Below are 21,291 nucleotides of genomic sequence, written 5' to 3' on the forward strand. Positions count from 1 at the left end.
AGACAGATGCTGCCAAGGCAACTAAAATCATGGGGTGCATCAAAAGGGGCAAAGATGCCCACAACAAGGAAATAATTCTAACACTGTACAAATCACTAGTCAAACTACACATGGGATGGAGTTGGAGAGGGTTCAAAGACCGGCAACCAGAGTAAAATTGGGAATGGGAGGACTACAGTACCAAGAAAGATTATCAACATTAGGGTTATTTAGTGTAGATAAAAGAAAGAAAGTTTAGAGGTGACCTGGCCTTATGTGGAGTACTAGTACTAACTGGCTGCAGGGTGTATAGATCGGTTTGTGATGCCAGGGCACCGTTGACCTCCACAGTCTGAGGTTGAGATAGCTTCTCCTGGGTTAGGCACGGGGTAATGAGTACATCGATGCAAGGTTATGGATAACTATCTTTACAATACAGTACAATACAGTCTTTGGTGTAGAGGGATGGGCAGAGTGGAACCCAGGAAGCGTGTTGCCTTCTTGGGAGCTGAAGTTGCTGTTGAACGCAACTTTGAGATTATTAGCAGCACACACTGGGGGATATTTATCAAAGCTGTCTATTTTCTGCATCATTATAGACCAACCTACAGAGGCAGGGGTGTGGAAATAAAAAAAAAAAAACTAACTGTCCAAGGGACTAAATCCCCCTGGACGCCCCATCATTTCTGGAGTAGGTTCCCTCACTGCAAATGTATCCCATTATGTTGATCTTTTTTACAGTATTATGTTCTAAATTTACCATCCTACCTCAGAGATTCCACACAGTTAATACAGGAAATAAAAGATATTAATTTACCTCCCAATTTTTCTTTTCTCACTCTGGACGTGTGCCTCCTTTACTCGAATATCAGCTCAGACCTTGGTTTAGAGGCAGTCGAACACTTTTTGGGTAGTGATGCCTCCTTTAACTCTACAGTTACGTTTTATTTTAGATTCTATCCAATTTATTTTAGATCATAATATTTTTACTTTTGATGAGTTATTTTTCAAACAGATGAGGGGCTGTGCGATGGGGACTCGATTCGCCCCTAGTTATGCTAATCTGTTCTTGATCTAGAACTTTGCAAAACCATTGATAATAAGATCATCACGAAAACCTTTTTCAAAAAAGGGGAAGTGAATATTTATATCAATTATACATTATCCTAGCTGGCTCAGGAGCATTCCCTACGGACAGTACCTGCGTATACGTAAGAACTGTTCTATTGATACAGATTTTTGCGCGCAGGCTGCTGTCCTTAGGCAACACTTCCTTGAGAAAGGTTACCCCAAAAGACTTCTCACCCAGGCTTATAATAAAGTTAAAAATAAAGTCCAATCAGAACCACTAACTTCCCGTATAAATTCCAAAACATCTACAGACAGATTCAGGTTTAACTTTATAACTAATTTCAATAATGAATCCCCCAATATAAAAAAAATATTATTGAAACATTGGTCCATTATTAGTAATGATCCCACTCTTAAGACATCCATTCCACATACTCCCCAGATCACTTATAGAAGAGCACGCAATCTACAGAATCTTCTGGCACCCGGTAGATTCTGTAGTTCTAGGATGGCTCTGGTTCAGACTACACCTACTTGCAGCCCCTGCGGCAAAGGTCGTTGCCTCTGCTGCGGCTTAATTAAAGAGACCTCTACAGAATTTGTTTCATCGCAAACTGGTAAAACTTTCCACATTAAGGGTACAGTTTCATGCAAATCCACCTTTGCAGTATATTTAATTACATGCGGCTGCCATTTACAATATGTGGGCCGCACTGTACAGACAGTGCGGTCACGCATAAATAAACATCGTTTTAATATTTCTCACAGTTTTATGTTACATGGAGTTTCGAGACATTTCTCTGTTGTACATAAAAACTCCATGGAATCATTCAAATTGGTTATTATTGAAAGTATTCCTCATAACAAACACTCCAAATCGGTTTCAACGTTTAATTAACAGAGAATCCTATTGGATACACAAACTTGCCACCTTGGTCACGGGGGGGTCTTTATGAGACCATAGAGAATGTACATTAGCCCATGTGCCTGGAAACTACATGCTAATTGCTTTTCTATTTCTTGTTTGAGTAAGAACGTTTTTCTATTCACACCATGCGGTTTTATCTATTTTCCATACATCTGTTTTTATAGGTAATTATTTTACCTTTTTATTGTCTATATATATATATATATATATATATGTATATATATATATATATATATATATATATATATATATAGTTTTAAGTATATTCTTCTTTTTTTTCTGGCATTTTTATATGTTTATATTATAATAATTTTTGTCTTTGTATTCTAATTTTAACTGTGTAATGCAAGGGTTAATCCCGGCATATAAAACCAAGCTGTTACTGCTGATTTGCATGCCTGAGGAAGCATTAACAAAATAAATCCCTCTTGGAAGGTATACTACCTGTCTGGTGTCCTTATCCCGGTCAGCACCGTTCAATTCCTGGATTAGAAGCCCGCTCTACAAGGGACTAAAGCAGAACACAATCTACTTGTCCCTCAAGAAAATCCACTTGTCCTGGTAGATAAAATCATTTCAACCAAAATAGTACAATTCACCCCACTAGACCGCCAGGGATGGATATAAGATCCCTTTAGACACTGCTGACAGCAGTGATCTAATGGTTTAATAGCGGCCACGGCGATCGCAGCATGCCAGGCTATTAGCGGCCGGAGAGCTGTAGCTCCTCTTACACCCCAGACAAGCCCAGAAAAGTCTACATGTAACTTTTTGATCACCTTATAAAAAATGTCTCATATGAAGTGACCAAAAATGAGCAATTCTGGACTATTTTTTACATTTACACCGTTCCCCGTACGGTTTAATTAACATTATATTATAATAGTCTGGACATTTCCACATGCAGAGATACCACTTATGTTTATTAGGAAAGGGGCTTATTCACATATATACGCACTTTGTAAAATATTTTAATCACTATTTTTCAGTCTCAATAGGGACTTATGTGTTACTGGGGGGTTTCTGCTTCTCCAGTTTCTGTGCTGCATTTTTTGTCAGAAAATGCTGGAAGTTGCATTTAGTTACTAGATAACTACAACACCCAGCATGCCCTAATACAGCCTATGGTTGTGTGGGTGTTGCAGCATGTTGCACTGTATAGTACAGTTAAGGTTATTGTGTACCATGCTGGGAGTTGTAGTTTTGTTCCGTGTCAGCTGCAGAGCCATAGTCTGTGTCAAGGAATACTGGGAATTACAGTTAGTAACTACAACACCCAGCATGCCCTGATACAGCCTATGGCTCTGCAGCTGACCCAAACCAAAACTTCAACTCCCAGCATGTTACACTTTATAGTTCTACAGTTCAGGTTATGGTGCAACATGCTGGGAGTTGTAGTTTTGATTCGGGTGTCTTTGCATACATCCGTGGGGCTCTTGGTCGTCTGGTGAGTATGAAGGGGGTGGGATTCTGGTGGTGCAATTTAATGCGGGTGGCCAGAAGACACTAAAAATAAATAAAATTAGATGGCACAACTGGCGGCAGCTGCCATAATGCCCGACGTGACAGTCCGCTCCTATACAAAACATTCATGCATACACATCAGACATGCACCAGTCACTGCCCCCATATCATACATACACACACACACACACCCCCGCCACTGCCCCCCATCATATATTACATACACACATCACACATACATCATACACTCACACCATACATATACACCATATATACACCCGCCGCTACCCACCCCACATCATACATCACATACTTACACACATCACACATAGACAGACATCATACACACATTATACATTACATACACATCACACATAGACATCATACACACATCATACATTACATACACATCACACAATATACATTACATACACATCACACATAGACATCATACACACATCATACATTGCATACACATCACACATAGACATCTTACACACTATATACATGACATACACATCACACATAGGCAGACATCATACACACTATATACATTACATACACATCACACATAGACATCATGCACACATCATACATTACATACACATAACACATAGACATCATACACACATCATACATTACATACACATCACACATTATACATTGCATACACATCACACATAGACATCATACACACATCATACATTACATACACATCACACATACACAGAGATCATACACATCACACATACACAGACATCATACACACATCATACATTACATACACATCACACATACACAGATATCATACACACATCACACATACAGACATCATACACACATCACACATAGACATACATCATACACACATCACACATAGACAGACATCATACACACATCAGACATAGACAGACATCATACACACATCATACATTACATACACATCACACATAGACAGACATCATACACACATTATACATTACATACACATCACACATAGACAGACATCATACACACATTATCCATTACATACACATCACACATAGACAGACATCATACACACATCACACATAGACAGACATCATACACATATCACACATAGACAGACATCACACACACATCACACATAGACAGACATCACACACACATCACACATAGACAGACATCATACACACATCACACATAGACAGACATCATACACACATCATACATTACATACACATCACACAGACAGACATCATACACACATCATACATTACATAATACACACATCACACATACACTCACACCCTACATATACAACCACCCTTCCTGCCGCCACCTGCATTCTCGGCCTCCTCACCTGGCCATGAGTGGACATCAGAGCTGTAGTCACACTGTCTGTGTGAGGTTGCATGGGTTTGAAAATCTCCCCTCACTCCGGGCGTCCTCTCTCCCCTCCCCCGCTCTGTGTTTTCCCCGTGCAAACATGCAATCTCCCCGTGGTGGATTAGGTTCTGTGGAGACAGAGCAGGGGGAGGGGGATGGAGCTGTGTGTGGGGGAGGGGGGAGCTGTGTACCGAGCTGTGGACGTCCTTTCTCTCACCCTGCTGTGTCTTCTGAGCTGCGTCCTCCATCCTCCGGGAGGGGAGATAAGGGGGCGTGGCTTAATTATGCAATGCAAACGTGCGACCTCAGGCTCTGCGGTCAGCTGGAGGCCGCCGCCGCCGCCGCCGCCCCCCCCCCCCACCATACACCCTGAGCGCCGGTGTGAGGTGCAGACTTGCATCCGCTCCTGCACCTATCACCTGCATGAAGGAAAAATAAGGGAGAAGTCGGTCTGTCCCTGCCTGCCCGATACAGGGCTAAATCTATGAACAATTCACCTGCCCGGCGCCCAAAACTACTTGTCCCGGGCGTCGGGTGATAGGATTTCCACATCCCTGAGAGGGTTAGGCTGGTCTTATGTGCGCTTAATTTATCAAAAGTCGCACGGCTCTTGATAAACTCTGCGCACGGACTTCGTGATCTATGCTTTAGACTGTATTTAAACCTGCTCCAGCATGGTCTGACCTTTCAGAATACTTCCGGCCAATGCGACTTTTTGCCGAAAAGTCGCTTTAGATAAATTCAGCACCAATGCATTTTTCTGTCTAAAATAGACTAGAATGCATCATGTTCTAAAAAAGCCTCTAAAGCAAAAGTCGCGAAAAAGTCGCACATATTTAGACTGTGACTTTCTGTGAGACAAATTTAGACAGGAAAAAACTGTCTAAATCCTTTGATAAATCACCCCCACTGACACGCTGAAAGACTCAACTTGACTGACTGACTAAAGAAGAGATTTTCCCCGAGAGCTTTGCTTACCTACAGGCTTTGACATTCACCTGTGTGCTGGGGTTTTTCCTGAGATTGGCATGGCTGGGGAATTTTGAGACTTTCTTCAGGACTCCTCACGCACTGATCACTGACTGTACTTCAGCTCACACTGAGTTCTGACTGAATAGCTCCTCCCACCCCCCATACACTACATAAGGGCTAGGTTTGGGGGTCTCCAATTGGGGCATCAGGGTCACAGGGTCACTCTGCCACAATCCCTTAAAGGTACAGTGCATAAATTAATAAATAACATACTATAACAATATATCACATTATAACAGGTCAGACAATGGGCCCACCAGATAGACAGCAGGGATGCCCGAGGAAATCTTAGGCCCACAGGACAGCCTTTGGTGCTGGGACACCACAAACTCCCCCTCTTAAGAAAAGCTACCCTGCAAATCTCAGGTAAAAATCTATGGCACTTAAACCAAATGTGAGTGGTCAACATCAGAGGCACCAACCACTCAGCGTTATCTCTTAGACAGTAACTCTTTGTACTTCCTACAAGTCTGCACTACTTTGTTCTGCCCTGCAAATGGCTGCGCCTAAGTATTGTCTTAGTAACTTTATTATTTAGTGCAATATGTTCCTAAGACAAGACTTAGGCGCAGCCCTTTGCAGGGCAGAACAAAATAGTGCAGACTTGTAGGAAGTGCAAAGAGTTACTGTCTAAGAGATAACGCTGAGTGGTTGGTGCCTCTGATGTTGACCACTCACATTTGGTTTAAGTGCCATAGATTTTTACCTGAGATTTGCTGTTACGCCGAGCGCTCCGGGTCCCCGCTCCTCCCCGGAGCGCTCGCAACATCCTCGCATTTGCAGCGCCCCGTTCACACCTGCTGACCGGGTGCGCTGCAATACCTCTCTCAGCCGGGATGCGATTCGCGATGCGGGAGGCGCCCGCTCGCGATGCGCATCCCGGCTCCCGTACCTGACTCGCTCTCCGTCGGTCTTGTCCCGGCGCGCGCGGCCCCGCTCCTTAGGGCGCGCGCGCGCCGGGTCTCTGCAATTTAAAGGGCCACTGCGCCACTGATTGGCGCAGCTGGCTTAATTAGTGTGTTCACCTGTGCACTCCCTATTTATACCTCACTTCCCCTGCACTCCCTCGCCGGATCTTGTTGCCATTGTGCCAGTGAAAGCGTTCCCTAGTGTGTTCCTAGCCTGTGTTCCAGACCTCCTGCCGTTGCCCCTGACTACGATCCTTGCTGCCTGCCCTGACCTTCTGCTACGTCCGACCTTGCTCTTGTCTACTCCCTTGTACCGCGCCTATCTTCAGCAGTCAGAGAGGTTGAGCCGTTGCTGGTGGATACGACCTGGTTGCTACCGCCGCTGCAAGACCATCCCGCTTTGCGGCGGGCTCTGGTGAATACCAGTAGCAACTTAGAACCGGTCCACCAGCACGGTCCACGCCAATCCCTCTCTGGCACAGAGGATCCACCTCCTGCCAGCCGAATCGTGACATTTGCATTTACCATTTTACAACTTCTTGCCATTATTTCTGCATAGAGCATGGACATACAAATGGGTAAGAGAAACATGCATGGGACAAACATATGTGAAAGAAATCTTCAAGCTCCTCCTTTGGTTGTGTGCTTTTTCACGAACAAGGTGACCCTGACAATCGTGCTGGAGCTGCTGGAGGCTTTCTACTCCAAGGTCCTGTGCTACAAGGCCCATTGGTTTATAGCATTTTCTCCCCGCAACTGAAGAAAGTTGAGCACACCTCATGGCCAGACCTAAGGGACATGACAAGAGAACAAACAGACACCTCCTGTGCTAATAATTAATCCGCAGGGCATTCCTTGAATTTCAGGAGCAACCACTGCACATCAGAAGACAGGGGACAAATACCACATGAAGCAAATAAAGAGCAAACAAATGCATCCTGACTACATTTCCTGACTGGAAACATTATTAATTGTCTGGCATAAAGCATTTTTACTAACAACAGTTTTGACTGAAGTGGTGCATTTAGGACAAAAGAACAAGACTGTCTAGGCTGTACATTTTCCTAGGCAATCCTGACTACAAACATTTTACTTGACTAGCAAATTTTTAACCCCTTAAGGACCCAGCCATTTTACATTTTTGAACATCTGACCACTGTCACTTTAAACATTAATAACTCTGGGATGCTTTTAGTTATCATTCTGATTCCAAGATTGTTTTTTTGTGACATATTCTACTTTAACATAGTGGTAAAATTTTGTGGTAACTTGCATCCTTTCCTGGTGAAAAATCCCAAAATTTGATGAAAAATTTGAGAATTTTGCATTTTTCTAACTTTGAAGCTCTCTCCTTGTAAGGAAAATGGATATTCCAAATCATTTTTTTTTATTCCCATTTCCAATATGTCTACTTTATATTTGCATCATAAAATTGACGTGTTTTTACTTTTGGAAGACACCAGAGGGCTTCAATGTTCAGCAGCAATTTTCCAATTTCTCACCAAATTTTGAAACTCGCTTTTTTTCAGGGACCAGTTCAGGTTTGAAGTGGATTTGAAGTGTCTTCATAATAGAAATACCCCACAAATTACCCCATTATAAAAACTGCACCCCCAAAGTATTCAAAATGACATTCAGTCAGCATTTTAACCCTTTAGGTGTTTCACAGGAGTAGCAGCAAAGTGAAGGAGAAAATTCACAATCTTCATTTTTTACACTCGCATGTTCTTGTAGACCCGATTTTTTAATTTTTACAAGGGGTAAAAGGAGAAAATTTATGCTTATATTTGTATCCCAATTTCTCTCGGGTAAGCACATACCTCATATGTCTATGTAAAGTGTTCGGCGGGCGCAGTAGAGGGCTCAGAAGCGAAGGAGCAACAAGGGGATTTTGGAGAGTACGTTTTTTGTGAAATGGTTTTTGGGGGGCATGTTGCATTTAGGAAGCCCCTATGGTGCCAGAACAGCAAAAAAAAAAAAAACACATGGCATACCATTTTGGAAACTAGACCCCTTGAGGAACATAACAAGGAATTAAGTGAGCCTTAATACCTCACAGGTGTTTCACGACTTTTGCATATGTAAAAAAAAAAAATTTCACTAAAATGTGTGTTTCCCCCAAAATTTCACATTTTTGTAAGGGTTAATAGCAGAAAATACCCACCAAAATGTGTAACCCAATCTCTTCTGAGTATGGCGGTACCCCATAAGTTGACCTGAAGTGCTCTATGGGCGAACTACAATTCTCAGAAGAGAAGGAGTCATATTTGGCTTTTTGAGAGCAAATTTTGCTCGGGGGGGCATGTCACATTTAGTAAGCCCCTATGGTGCCAGGACAGCAAAAACAAAACCACATGGCATACCATTTTGGAAACTAGACCCCTTGAGGAACGTAACAAGGAATTAAGTGAGCCTTAATACCCCACAGGGGTTTCACGACTTTTGCATATGTAAAAAAATAATTTTTTTCACTAAAATGTGTTTTCCCCCCAAATTTCACATTTTTGAAAGGGTTAATAGCAGAAAATACCCCCCAAAATTTGTAACTGTGGGCGAACTACAATGCTCAGAAGAGAAGGAGTCAAATTTGGCTTTCTGAGAGCAAATTTTGTTCGGGGGGGGGGGGGCATGTCGCATTTAGGAAGCCCCTATGGTGCCACAGGGGTTTCACGACTTTTGCATATGTAAAAAAATATATTTTTCTTCACTAAAATGTGGGTTTTCCCCAAAATGTTACATTTTTACAAGGGTTAATAGCAGAAAAGACACCCCACAATTTGTAAATACATTTCTTTGGAGTAAGGGCATACCTTAATTTTTGATGATTTTCGCTCCGCGGGTGCACACCAGGTCTTGGAGTGGGAGGTCAGTCAGGGGCCTTGAGCTTATCTTAGCAGCCAGGATGTGGGACCCCCCCTCAAGGAGCATTAATGGGGGGAGCACTGAGCCCAAAAACAGGGGAACACTATGGGGGACAACGGGCCGTAACTGGGGTAGACAGGTGGGGTACAGAGGCCCGTAATATGGGGTACAGTGGGCCAGAACAGAAAACAATAAATCATAAAATAATAAAACAGGATATGTTCCTAGAATGATGACCCAGAGCATACCCGAAACTAAAAAAAATAATGCCCGCCCCAAACCCTATGCTCTGAATCATCATTCTGGGAATGTGATGTGTGTGGCCGTCCCTAACCTGTTGCCTCAAATGCGCACCCGCTCAGGTGGAGAGAGAGCTGCACATTTGAGGCAACATAAAAAGTCCCCGATGATAGTGACTCAGTGACCTTTGACCCATTTTTTTTGAAAAAACCCCCAGAGGTGTTATCAGTTTTTTGGACAATTTAGTGATTTATGGGGTTAAAATTTGGAATGTACTCTGGACTTGGTACATTGGTCAAATTATGGACAATTCAAAATGTACAGGGCTCCATGGAAGTGTGATACTCCCTGAAGCAGTCTTTTATGCAGAGGCACGGATTATCTGGGCAAGTGTCGCACTGATGGATGGTGTCCTTCCGTATCCCCTTGCTGCGACACACTCTGCACTCCTGGCGCCTATAACTCCAGACCCTTGGGAAGTCCGGCCTGATCTTTCCCGATCGCCAAAGATCAGGAACCTTAGGACTTCTTCTTGGTACTGGAGGAATGTCCCTGTGTTGCCAGCGTACTGGGACAGTACAAAAGCGTTGTACATGGCAACCTGTACCATGTAGACCGCAACTTTTTTGTACCATGCCCGTGTTTTCCGTATGGCGTTATATGGCTTGAGGACTTGATCTGAGAGATCAACTCCCCCCATATACCGATTGTAGTCCAGAATACGCACAGGGACAGGGGTGCTGCCGTTCCCATGAATAGTGGTGAGTATAAGGACATCCCGCTTATCCTTATACTTCACCAACATGGGTACAATGCATAAATTAATACATAACATACCATAACAATATATCACATTATAACATGTCAGACAATGGAGCAGTAGGCCCACAAGATAGACAGCAGGGATGTCCGAGACAATCTTATGTATAAATATTTAAGAGGGCAATAAAGAGATCTATCCCATGACTTATTGATACCCTGGACTGTATCTATAACAAGTGGGCATCATCTACGTCAGGGGTTCTCAACCAGGGGTATGCGTACCCCTAGGGGTATGCCAAGGAATATTTGGGGGTACCTCAATTTGCTGACAAATACCGGCCATGCATTGGCCAGTGTATGTCAGCGCCGGGCAGGGATTGGACTCCGCAGTCACCACGGCAGCTCACTATATTGTACCTGCAGCCACTTCCACTTTACGTGAGCTGCAGCAGCTGCCGGGCCTGACGTGTGACGTCCCTGACGTTGTGCGGAGGTGCCGGCACAGCACAAAAGGATGTCACACGTCAGTGCGGCCCTCCGACTCCCACCGAACGGGTTAGACTCAGGCCTGGTAAGCATGCTAAACAAAGTGTAACACTGCAGTATGGGAGGGTGTTATTGTATGTATCTCATATATTGGCCCAGGGGGATCAAAAGGGGATTAAAATGGAGGGGGGTAAACATTATCTCCCCCCCCCCCTCAATCTTAATCCCCTTGTGCCATTATTCTACCCTCCCTCTGATTACCTTTTGCCATTATCCGATTACGGCAAAAGGGGATCAGAGGGAGGGGGAATAATGGCACAAGGGGATTAAGATGGTGGGGGGAATAATGGCACAAGGATATTAAGTATCGCATTAGAAAGGTAAGCACACGCCATTATGAAATTAAGTACTTTTATGACAATTTTTTGTCAGCTGGTTTTGTTACATGCGACCTTAAACGCGAGGGGTACCCGCAGACACACTTTCACCCTTTGGGGGGTACAGTCGCGAAAAAAGGTTGAGAACCACTGCTCTACGTCTACACCATTACGGATGAGACTTTTTACTGTAAGAGCAGTGAGACTAGGAAACTCTCTCCCAGAGGAAGTGGTCATGGTGAACTTAATAAAAGAGTTCAAAAGAGGCCTGGATACATTTCTGGAGAGTAGTAATATTACAGGTTATGGATACTAGATTTATAGAGATAAGAAGTTGATCCGATATTTGTTCTGATATATTGAAATCGGGAAGTTGAATTTGTGGCAATTGGCATTAGCCTCATAAGGGTTTTTTGCCTTTCTCTGGATCAACTAAGTAGGAACACAAGAGGGATATAGGTTGATCTTGATGGACTCTGGTTGTTTTTTCAACCTTATGAACTATGTAACTTTTAAACCAGCAGGTATAAAGAGCTGGAACTTCCCATCATGCTTTGTTTGTTTCCTGCCCTGGGATGAGGATACCTATAGGTGCCTATTTGCTGTCCTCTAATTAGGAGAGGGTAGTTTCTCCGTGCGAAAACTTTTGCCAGCTCTTACCATGGTATGTGGTGTGTGGGAAAGTGTCTTACTCTATCTTCCTCCTCACCTTCTAATAGCCATAATGCTTTTAATTAATCAGGACTTGGGGGCTGAGCTTCATACAGCGTATATGACGCCTTTTATCCTTGAGGAGTTTAAGAAGTTTAATTAAAAAAAATAAAAAAATAATATATTTATATATATATACATTAACATATAAAAGCCCGCAGCTACCCATATAATAAAGTTAATGTCTTAATTTTAAAGGAAATCTGTCACCAGTGTCACCTGCACTAACCTGTCAGTACTGACATGTCGTGCAGGTGATACTGATGACAACGGTACTTACCTTGTCATAATGTATGCAGGGGATCTCCGGTAATCTTCTCCATAAGCTTCATTTCCGGGCCAGGCTTAGGGCATGGCCAGAGCTTAGTGACGTCACTGCTGCTGTTCTCTAGCAGCGGAACCCAGCAGAGAGCAGCAGCGGTGACGTCACTAAGCTCCGCCCATGCCCCAAGCCGCTGCTGCTCTCTGTTGGGTCCCGCTGCTAGAGAACAGCAGCAGTGACATCACTAAGCTCTGCCCGTGCCCCAAGCCGAGCCCAGAGCCCAAGCTAACGGAGAAGATTACCCGAAATCCCCTGCACGGAACGGGACAAGGTAAGTACCGTTGTCATCAGTGTCACCTGCACTACCTGTTGGTACCGACAGGTTAGTGCAGGTGACACTGGTGACAGATTTCCTTTAAAGGCAATATTAAATAGTGAAAATGCTGTTTTTTGCAATTCCAACCCCAAAAAGTTCCTGGGCTGTTGGCAGGGAAGGATCTGTGCTGCTGTCATCAGTGAGAGTTAGGCCCGAGCTTTGCGGCAACGGCTGATCTTCACAAAACCGTGAGTGTATAAATCCCTAAGCAATCTGCAAGATCACCGGACCTTATCTAACCCCTAAATCCGGACGGATCTTCGCAAATTACCCTAAATTCAGAAACTTGTAACAAAAGTCAAGGTCCGCAACAACTGTCAGTCATTGAAGTGTATAGAGACTGTTTGAATGAGACTCTTACTGTTCATTGGATGTACCGCAAGCCTTTAAGTAAAGTTTATCCAAGTTCAAGTTCAACTACCTTGTAGACCTTCAGTCATTTTATTCATGCACCTATCGTTACTGGGAAGGGCGGCAATAGGCCAGAGAATTACCTCAGCATTATAGCCCTCAGCCTGGCATCACGAACAATAGGGTTAACCTTAACCCCTGATATACTAAAGCAAAACCCTGACTACACTACCACTACCCCAGAGGCCTATCACAAAGCCTTTTTGGCGTCGCACGAACAGTAGGGTGTGTGCCTACTACAGTCGCCACTAGTGAAAGTGTACTCCCCCCAGAAAACAAACTTTATTCATGTGCTGTAAACCGTGTTGCTGTGTATGGGAGCGGTGCTTGTGGTGGGGGCCACGAGGAAAGTAAGGGGGAGGCGAAAATTCATCTACAACTAAGATGTGTAAACTGCGCAATGAGTTCATGCTGCGATCCTCTGGTCCGGTCAGCACAGGCGGAGCTGAACTGCTGCCAGAAAAGCGCGCAAATAAGGCCTGCGCTGCGCCACGCCCCTGGGCGTGCCTGCCAAGTCGCTGTATCACAGCCAAAAGGGAACTTGGAGATACAGGAGTCGTCTTTGGAGGGACCGGAAGTCGGGGCTGCACCATTGACGTCCTTCTTGCCGGCCGCCATTTTGGGGAAGCCCACTATAAAAGACACCACGCAGAGCGACCTCTTCAGTCTGCACAGGGAGCCGGAGAGTACAGACATGGCGGAGAGCAGCATTCCACGTGGTGAAGATGGCAAAATGGCGCCGGAACAGTGGAAAGTTGTGGCAGTCGCAGCCCGACTATTCCAAGAAATTGCTGACCGTCTGCAGCGGTTGTCATTAGACGAAGAGGGGGCCTGCAATCTTCCCCCACTGCCTAATGATGATGACGATTGGCCAGAGACACCTCCAGTGGAGAGAGCAGGGAAACCTGGAGGTGCATCGCTGGTGAGACTGTCCCCTCACCACAGAACTTGGGGCTCATGGGCCGAGATCCCATCGGAGGAGTCTGCAGTGAGTACCCCGCTGGAGGTGGACTTCTCTTCCTCCTCCAGCCCTGAGGCCATACCCCGATCAAGCTTGCCAAGTGCACGATCGTGCTCACCGATATTGCCGCAATGGGTGTTTGGAGATGAGCCGGAGCTGATCGAATATATGCACAAGGTACTTCAGCCAATACCTGGGAAGCCACTCCCACAAATCCCAACTGCACAAAGAGAAAGGGCCCATCAAGAAGCCGAGCTGGCCGAATTGATGGAAAAGTTAACGGCCCGACACAAAGAATTGTATGCCCCTAAGCACGTGCATTTGCCTCATGAAGAAAAAGTGCGGTATCTAGAAAATACCAGAGAAATGGAGGCATTGTACATACGCAAATGGGATCATCCCCCAGAAGGGGAGGAGTCATTAGAAAGAAGAAGAGCAACTGTGGCCAAGTTCGACAAGGTCAGAGGTTATGGGACACTTCTTGACTGCCACACTGTGCAGACCATCCTCGTAAACCGGCGAGCAGTACAAAGGTCATATCTACACAAAAAGTTTTACTCCATGGAGGTGGGTGAAATTGTGGAGTACACCCCCATCCAGAGCCTTTGAGGGGAATGGGCTGCTGCGGTCACAAGACCAACTGCCCCAACACAGCTTTCTTTCAAGTATTTCCCCTCAACTGATTGGGAGTCCAACCCCTTCAACTTGAGGCCAAAATGGTCCGCTCCTAAAGCCTCCTTCAATGTACCCAAGGAGGAGGAGCCTCAACAGCAAGGATCATCTTTTGTGTACAGCAAAGAGTCAAGTTCATCATCTTCTGTGTACAGCAAAGAGTCAAGTTCATCATCTTCTGTGTCCTGCCAAGAGCCAAGTCGTGCGCAGGATCAGGAAAGTAGGCCAAAGTTGCGGCCACCAAAGTCAGTACCTAGACCCTATCGGAGCAGTGAGAGTTTGTCTGTCCCCAAGGTACCAACATATGTACCTAGGCCCTCTCTGAGCCATGAGAGTTTGCCTGTTCCTGAGGTACTGACGAAAAGGTCATGGGTCCATCCTAGTTTGGAGATGGTGCTCAAGCCCTATTGCCCCACTTACATTCCAGCTAGCAAGCCTATGGCCTCTTTGAATCCTACCATCAACCACTCCACCCTCACCAGTGTGGTGTGGCAGAGCTATGTTAATTCCAGACTTGCCCCTGATGTTGGGAGGTACAGAGGAACCAGGAGAGGCACAACAAGAGTGAGGAAGAATATTCTCTAACGATACTCTAAAGTAATGTCTTGTTGTTTTATTAACCACTTTTGTTTTACAGCAACTGAGTTCAAGAATTGTGCCTAGCAGGACTGTGCTAAGATTGTTCCAGTTCAAAGTTCAGCAACGTAACCATCAAGCTTTGTGCCTGACTATTAAGTCAAGAGACTCCTAGCCAGTAGGAGATTCATAAGGACTGTACCCGGCTGATTTGTGGTAAACCCGTGTTTCCTTTCCCTTCCCATGAACTCTTAGTGTAGGTGGACTGCTGATCCTTACACGCCAATTTGTATATTTTCCATGGACTCTTAGTGTAGGTGGACTGCTGATCCTTACACGTCTGTTTTATGTATCTACCAGCAGCTTCATAAGAACTCTTATGCTAAATGTTGCACTTTTCATGTGAATGCGCCTGAACCCTGTTGGAGTGTTGATAATTGTGTAAGTTTGTATAGTAAAGATGTACATGGTTCTTGTACACAGGAAGGTATCCTCGTATCTGTGTACATAGAAAACAGGTAAAGGTTGTGCATAGAAAAATAACCTAGTGTCTATACAGCACCTGTCTCAACAAAAATGATAGGGTAACTAACCCTTAGGATAGTACTTGCACACATAGTACTCTAGACTACTCACTTAAATGTACTACTTCAATCTATTTCAGTACAGACACAAAAACAAAATGTATCTCACATTCAAACAAGCACTTGGGAATTGTAGCCTATTGATATCCAATTTTTGCCACTGTTAGGTACTCTCATATTTCTCTCCTGACCAGTAGGTGCTCTTGCGGGTATGGAATTGAACACGTTGTTCTAAAGGTAACCTAGGAAGGTTATTTTGATGTGCTCTAGGGATAAGTAGCGTGTAGCCGATAGACCCTAGCAGCCAATCTTACTGTGACCTAGCTTCCGGCTAGCCAGTATACCTTTCATGTACTAACAGGTAACTCATTGTTGTCAAAAAAGGAAAAAATGTGTGAGATTCCAAAATGTTTAGTCAGCTTGAAGCTAAATGTATAGAGAGCTGTACAAATGTTGCTTGACAAAGGCTACACTATAGCCGAAACGTTGCACTGCTGATGACCTAAATAAAGACCACAGCCTTTTTTGAAATTGGGAGTCTGCATACTTTTTGCTGTGACCTATACCAATTGGATGTACAAATGTCTAGTTAGCCTCATAAAATGTGTAAGAGAGCTAAAACAAAATGTTTTAGGAGCTAGCAACTAAACGTCAGATAGCTGCCTAATTGCATAGTAAGTTTAAAATGTATAGTAAGATTAATTAAAAAGCTAGAAACTAAAGCTTCATAATTGTCTAGATAGCTTCATAATTGTCTAGGAAGCCTTATAAGTGTCTAGTATGATTACTAGTCTTCAAATGTTTCAAATGTCTAGAAAATGTCTAGTAGGTTTAAAAGTACCTAATGTGTATAAAAGTTTTGTCAGGATATAGATTCTGTCTAGTTAGCAATCCTGTTGTGCCTGCCCTAGTTCCTCTGCCTTAGGGGACAGGCGTCGGGGTCGACTTGTTTTAAGTAAGGGGGTTTGTGGTGTCCCGGTACCGGATTGCATCCGTTACCTAGTGGTGAGGTCCCCAAAGTCAGAGTCCCTAGGTACCAGTGGGATCCTCATCTATAGTTAGCCCCTAGTCACCACTTTAATAATTAAAATTATTAAAATTCTAATTGTCTATATGTATATAAAGTGTACTTACCTTGTTGTAGTGTCACAGGACCTGCGGGTCACGTGAAGCGTTCCAGAACTCTATGGTTTTTACTCAAGGACCTTTGGAGGTAGTCAGGTGATCACCCACCATGCTTTGTAACGGTGAGTGACAGCTGACATGGACCAATCCAAAACGGCCCTGCCCCTGCCCATATAAGGGAGCGGTGGCCATTAATTTTTCTCTTTCCTCATGGGCTGCTGAGGAGTAGTGTTGCTCGCGAATATTCGCAATGCAAATTTTATTCGCGAATATCGCATATTCGCGAATATAGCACTATTTATTCGTAATTACGAATATTCATTTTTTTTTTTTTTTTTTGTTCACAGTAAACATCACAGTGATCATCCCTCTCTGCTTCCAGCTTGTGTGGTGTAAAGAAGGTTCTAATACTACTGTGTGAGACTGGCGTGCGAATTTTCGCATATGCTAATTTTGGTTTATGTTAATTTTCGCATTTGTTAATTTTCGCATATGCAAATTTTGATTTATGTAAATTTTCGCATATGCAAATTTTGATTTCTGTTACTTTTCGAATGGCCATCATTCCAGAACTGTGAGTTACTTCAATTCCCTATTACTCCGCAAAATCACTGGACCTAAACAGACCTGTAAATCCAGCGGATCTCTGCAAAACCTAATTCTACTAATCTCAGGATAACTTATCGGTCCTAAGCATTTGTCAGTCACTGCCGTGCTGATAATAGACTCTGTTACTAAAACTGTTACCGTTACTGAATGTACCGCAATTCATCAGTAAAGTTCATGCAAGTTCAAGTTCAGCACTGCCGTGGACAATCGTTTATTTCTGCACACACCTATCGTTTCTGGGAAGGGTGGCGATGGGCCCAGCAACTACCTCAGCGTATTAACCCTCACCCTGGCATCACAAGTGACAAGGGTTAAATTAACCCCTCATATTCCAACACAGCAACACACCAACTATACTATATCCCCCAAGGGCTACCACACATGTTCACAGAATTTGACTCAATTCATAGTGATAGGGATGACCCTTATTTTTCAAATGACTGATCAATATATTAATATTAAAATGCCATTGCTGCTGGAAAAATATCTGTTCCCTCACCCTTTAACCCAGATTGATCAGAATGCTTAATACAAAACATTTCATCTTATTGCTTTCCCCTTTCACTAAGACTAGAGCCTTGAGATGGAGACTCTGAATACAGGACGTCTAAACATCGGACTTTGGGAAAGATGAAGAAATCTCAAGCTAGAAGCCTTGCAAGATAAGACTTATGCTACAACAAATGACTTATCAGCATATAGGATGATGCATAGTTTTAACCTTCAAACCTATACTCAGAATATTATCTCATGTTTGTGACTCTGGACCGAGGCCTTGCCATGACGCCATGGAAAGACTAAACATCTGATGAGATGAGCAGAGAACTTTTTCCAAGAAATTAATGGACACTAGATATGCTAAAATATACGGACACAATATTTGAACAACCAACCAAACTGTAACATATTAATTGTGATGTCATAATCAATCAATCCTCCTACTTTGCACAATGTTAAAACCAACAGTTTCTTCATGAATTAAAGCAAAGCTCCCCGGTGTACCGAGGAGGGAACCCATACCAACCTGGCCTGGTGTGAATTCTCTTATGTCGGAAATTAGTATAGCAGTAGTCTCACACAGATTAACCCATCCTTGACAATAGTCCAGGTTGAATATATTATGGCCCATTCTATCGAAGTGGTATGGGATGGGAAAGAGTAAGTTCTTGCAGTGGATCGTGGACTTGTGTGGATTGATGTGGTCTCCCACACATTGGGTAGTCTCACCAACATACAGGAGACCGCATGGACACTTGATGGAATACACAATGTTTTTTGAGTCACATGTGAAAAAAGATTTAATCTTGATATTTTCTCAACTCTGGTGATGTTGGAGGATGTCTTCCTTGATTATGTGGCTACATTGGGCGCATTGGAGACACGGGTAAGTCCTGTTCTTCCTACTCTGTAGAAAGGTCGGGTGTGGAATGGTGAGAGTGGAACCTATGTCCGCCCTAACAAGTTTATCCCGTAAGTTGGGGTACCCTAAAATTGCTGAGTTTAACAACCCCCCCCCTGCAATAAAAGATCTCCCAACTTAAGGGATAAACTTGTTAGGGCGAACACACGAACATAGATTCCAATCTTACCATTCCACACCAGACCTTTCAACAGAGTAGGAAGAACAGGACTTACCCGTGTCTCCACTGCGCTCAATGTAGACACATAATCAAGGGAGACATCCTCCAACATCACCAGAATGGAGAAAATATCAAGTCACACATGTGACTTGAAAAACGTTGTGTATTCCATCAAGTGTTCATGCGGTCTCCTGTAGGTTGGTGAGACCGCATCAATCGACACAAGTCCACAATTCGCTGCAAGAACTTACTCTTTCCCATCCTGTACCACTTGGATAGAATGGGCCATAATATTTCCCAATTAAGGCTCCAAATAATCGATCATATACAGAAACCACGCAGGGGAGGTGATATTAAAAATTACTTCTTAAAGGGGTTCTCCGGTGCTTAAACATCTTATCCCCTATCCAAAGGATAGGGGATAAGATGCCTGATCGCGGGAGTCCCACCGCTGGGGATCCCTGGGATCATGCACGCGGCACCCCGTTTGTGATCAGTCCCCGGAGCGTGTTCGCTCCAGGACTGATTACGGGCGACTACAGGGCGGGCGGCGTGTGACGTCACGCCTGCGCTGGCGTGTGACGTCACGCTCCGCCCCGCAATGCAAGCCTACGGGAGGGGGCATGATAGCTATCACGCCCCCTCCCGTAGGCTTGCATTGAGGGGCAGAGCGTGACGTCACACGCCAATCAGGCATCTTATCCCCTACCCATTGGATAGGGGATAAGATGTTTAAGCACCGGAGAACCCCTTTAAAAAGGAGGCATTTTGGATCAATCGCTTAACCCCTTAACGACGCAGGACGTATATTTACGTCCTGCGCCGGCACCCGCGATATGAAGCGGGATCGCGCCGCGATCCCGCATCATATCGCGTGGGTCCCGGCACTAATCAACGGCCGGTACCCGCGGCTAATACCACACATCGCCGATCGCGGCGATGTGCGGTATTAACCCTTTAGAAGCGGCGGTCAAAGCTGACCGCCGCTTCTAAAGTGAAACTGAAAGTATCCCGGCTGCTCAGTCGGGCTGTTCGGGACCGCCGCGGTGAAATCGCGGCGTCCCGAACAGCTGATCGGACACCGGGAGGGCTCTTACCTGCCTCCTCGGTGTCCGATCGACGAATGACTGCTCCGTGCCTGAGATCCAGGCAGGAGCAGTCAAGCGCCGATAACACTGATCACAGGCGTGTTAATACACGCCTGTGATCAGGATGAGAGATCAGTGTGTGCAGTGTTATAGGTCCCTATGGGACCTATAACACTGCAAAAAAAAAGTAAAAAAAAAGTGTTAATAAAGGTCATTTAACCCCTTCCCTAATAAAAGTTTGAATCACCCCCCTTTTCCCATAAAAAAAATAAAACAGTGTAAAAAAAAAAAAAAAAATAAACATATGTGGTATCGCGCGTAAATGTCCGAACTATAAAAATATATCATTAATTAAGCCGTACGGTCAATGGCATACGCGCAAAAAAATTCCATAGTCCAAAAAAGCGTATTTTGGTAACTTTTTATAACATTAAAAAATGAATAAAAAGTGATCAAAAAGTCAGATCAAAACAAAAATCATACCAATAGAAACTTCAGATCACGGCGCAAAAAATTAGTCCTCATACCGCCCCGTATGTGGAAAAATAAAAAAGTTATAGGGGTCAGAAGATGACATTTTTAAACGTATAAATTTTCCTGCATGTAGTAATGATTTTTTCCAGAAGTGCGACAAAATCAAACCTATATAAGTAGGGTATCATTTTAACCGTATGGACCTACAGAATAATGATAAAGTGTAATTTTTACCGAAATATGCACTGTGTAGAAACGGAAGCCCCCAAAAGTTACAAAATGGGGTTTTTTTTTCGATTTTGTCGCACAATGATTTTTTTTCCGTTTCGCCGTGCATTTTGGGGTAAAATTACTAATGTCATTGCAAAGTAGAATTGGCGACGCA

Source organism: Hyla sarda, chromosome 2 (assembly GCF_029499605.1).
Source record: "Hyla sarda isolate aHylSar1 chromosome 2, aHylSar1.hap1, whole genome shotgun sequence".
NCBI lineage: Eukaryota > Metazoa > Chordata > Amphibia > Anura > Hylidae > Hyla > Hyla sarda.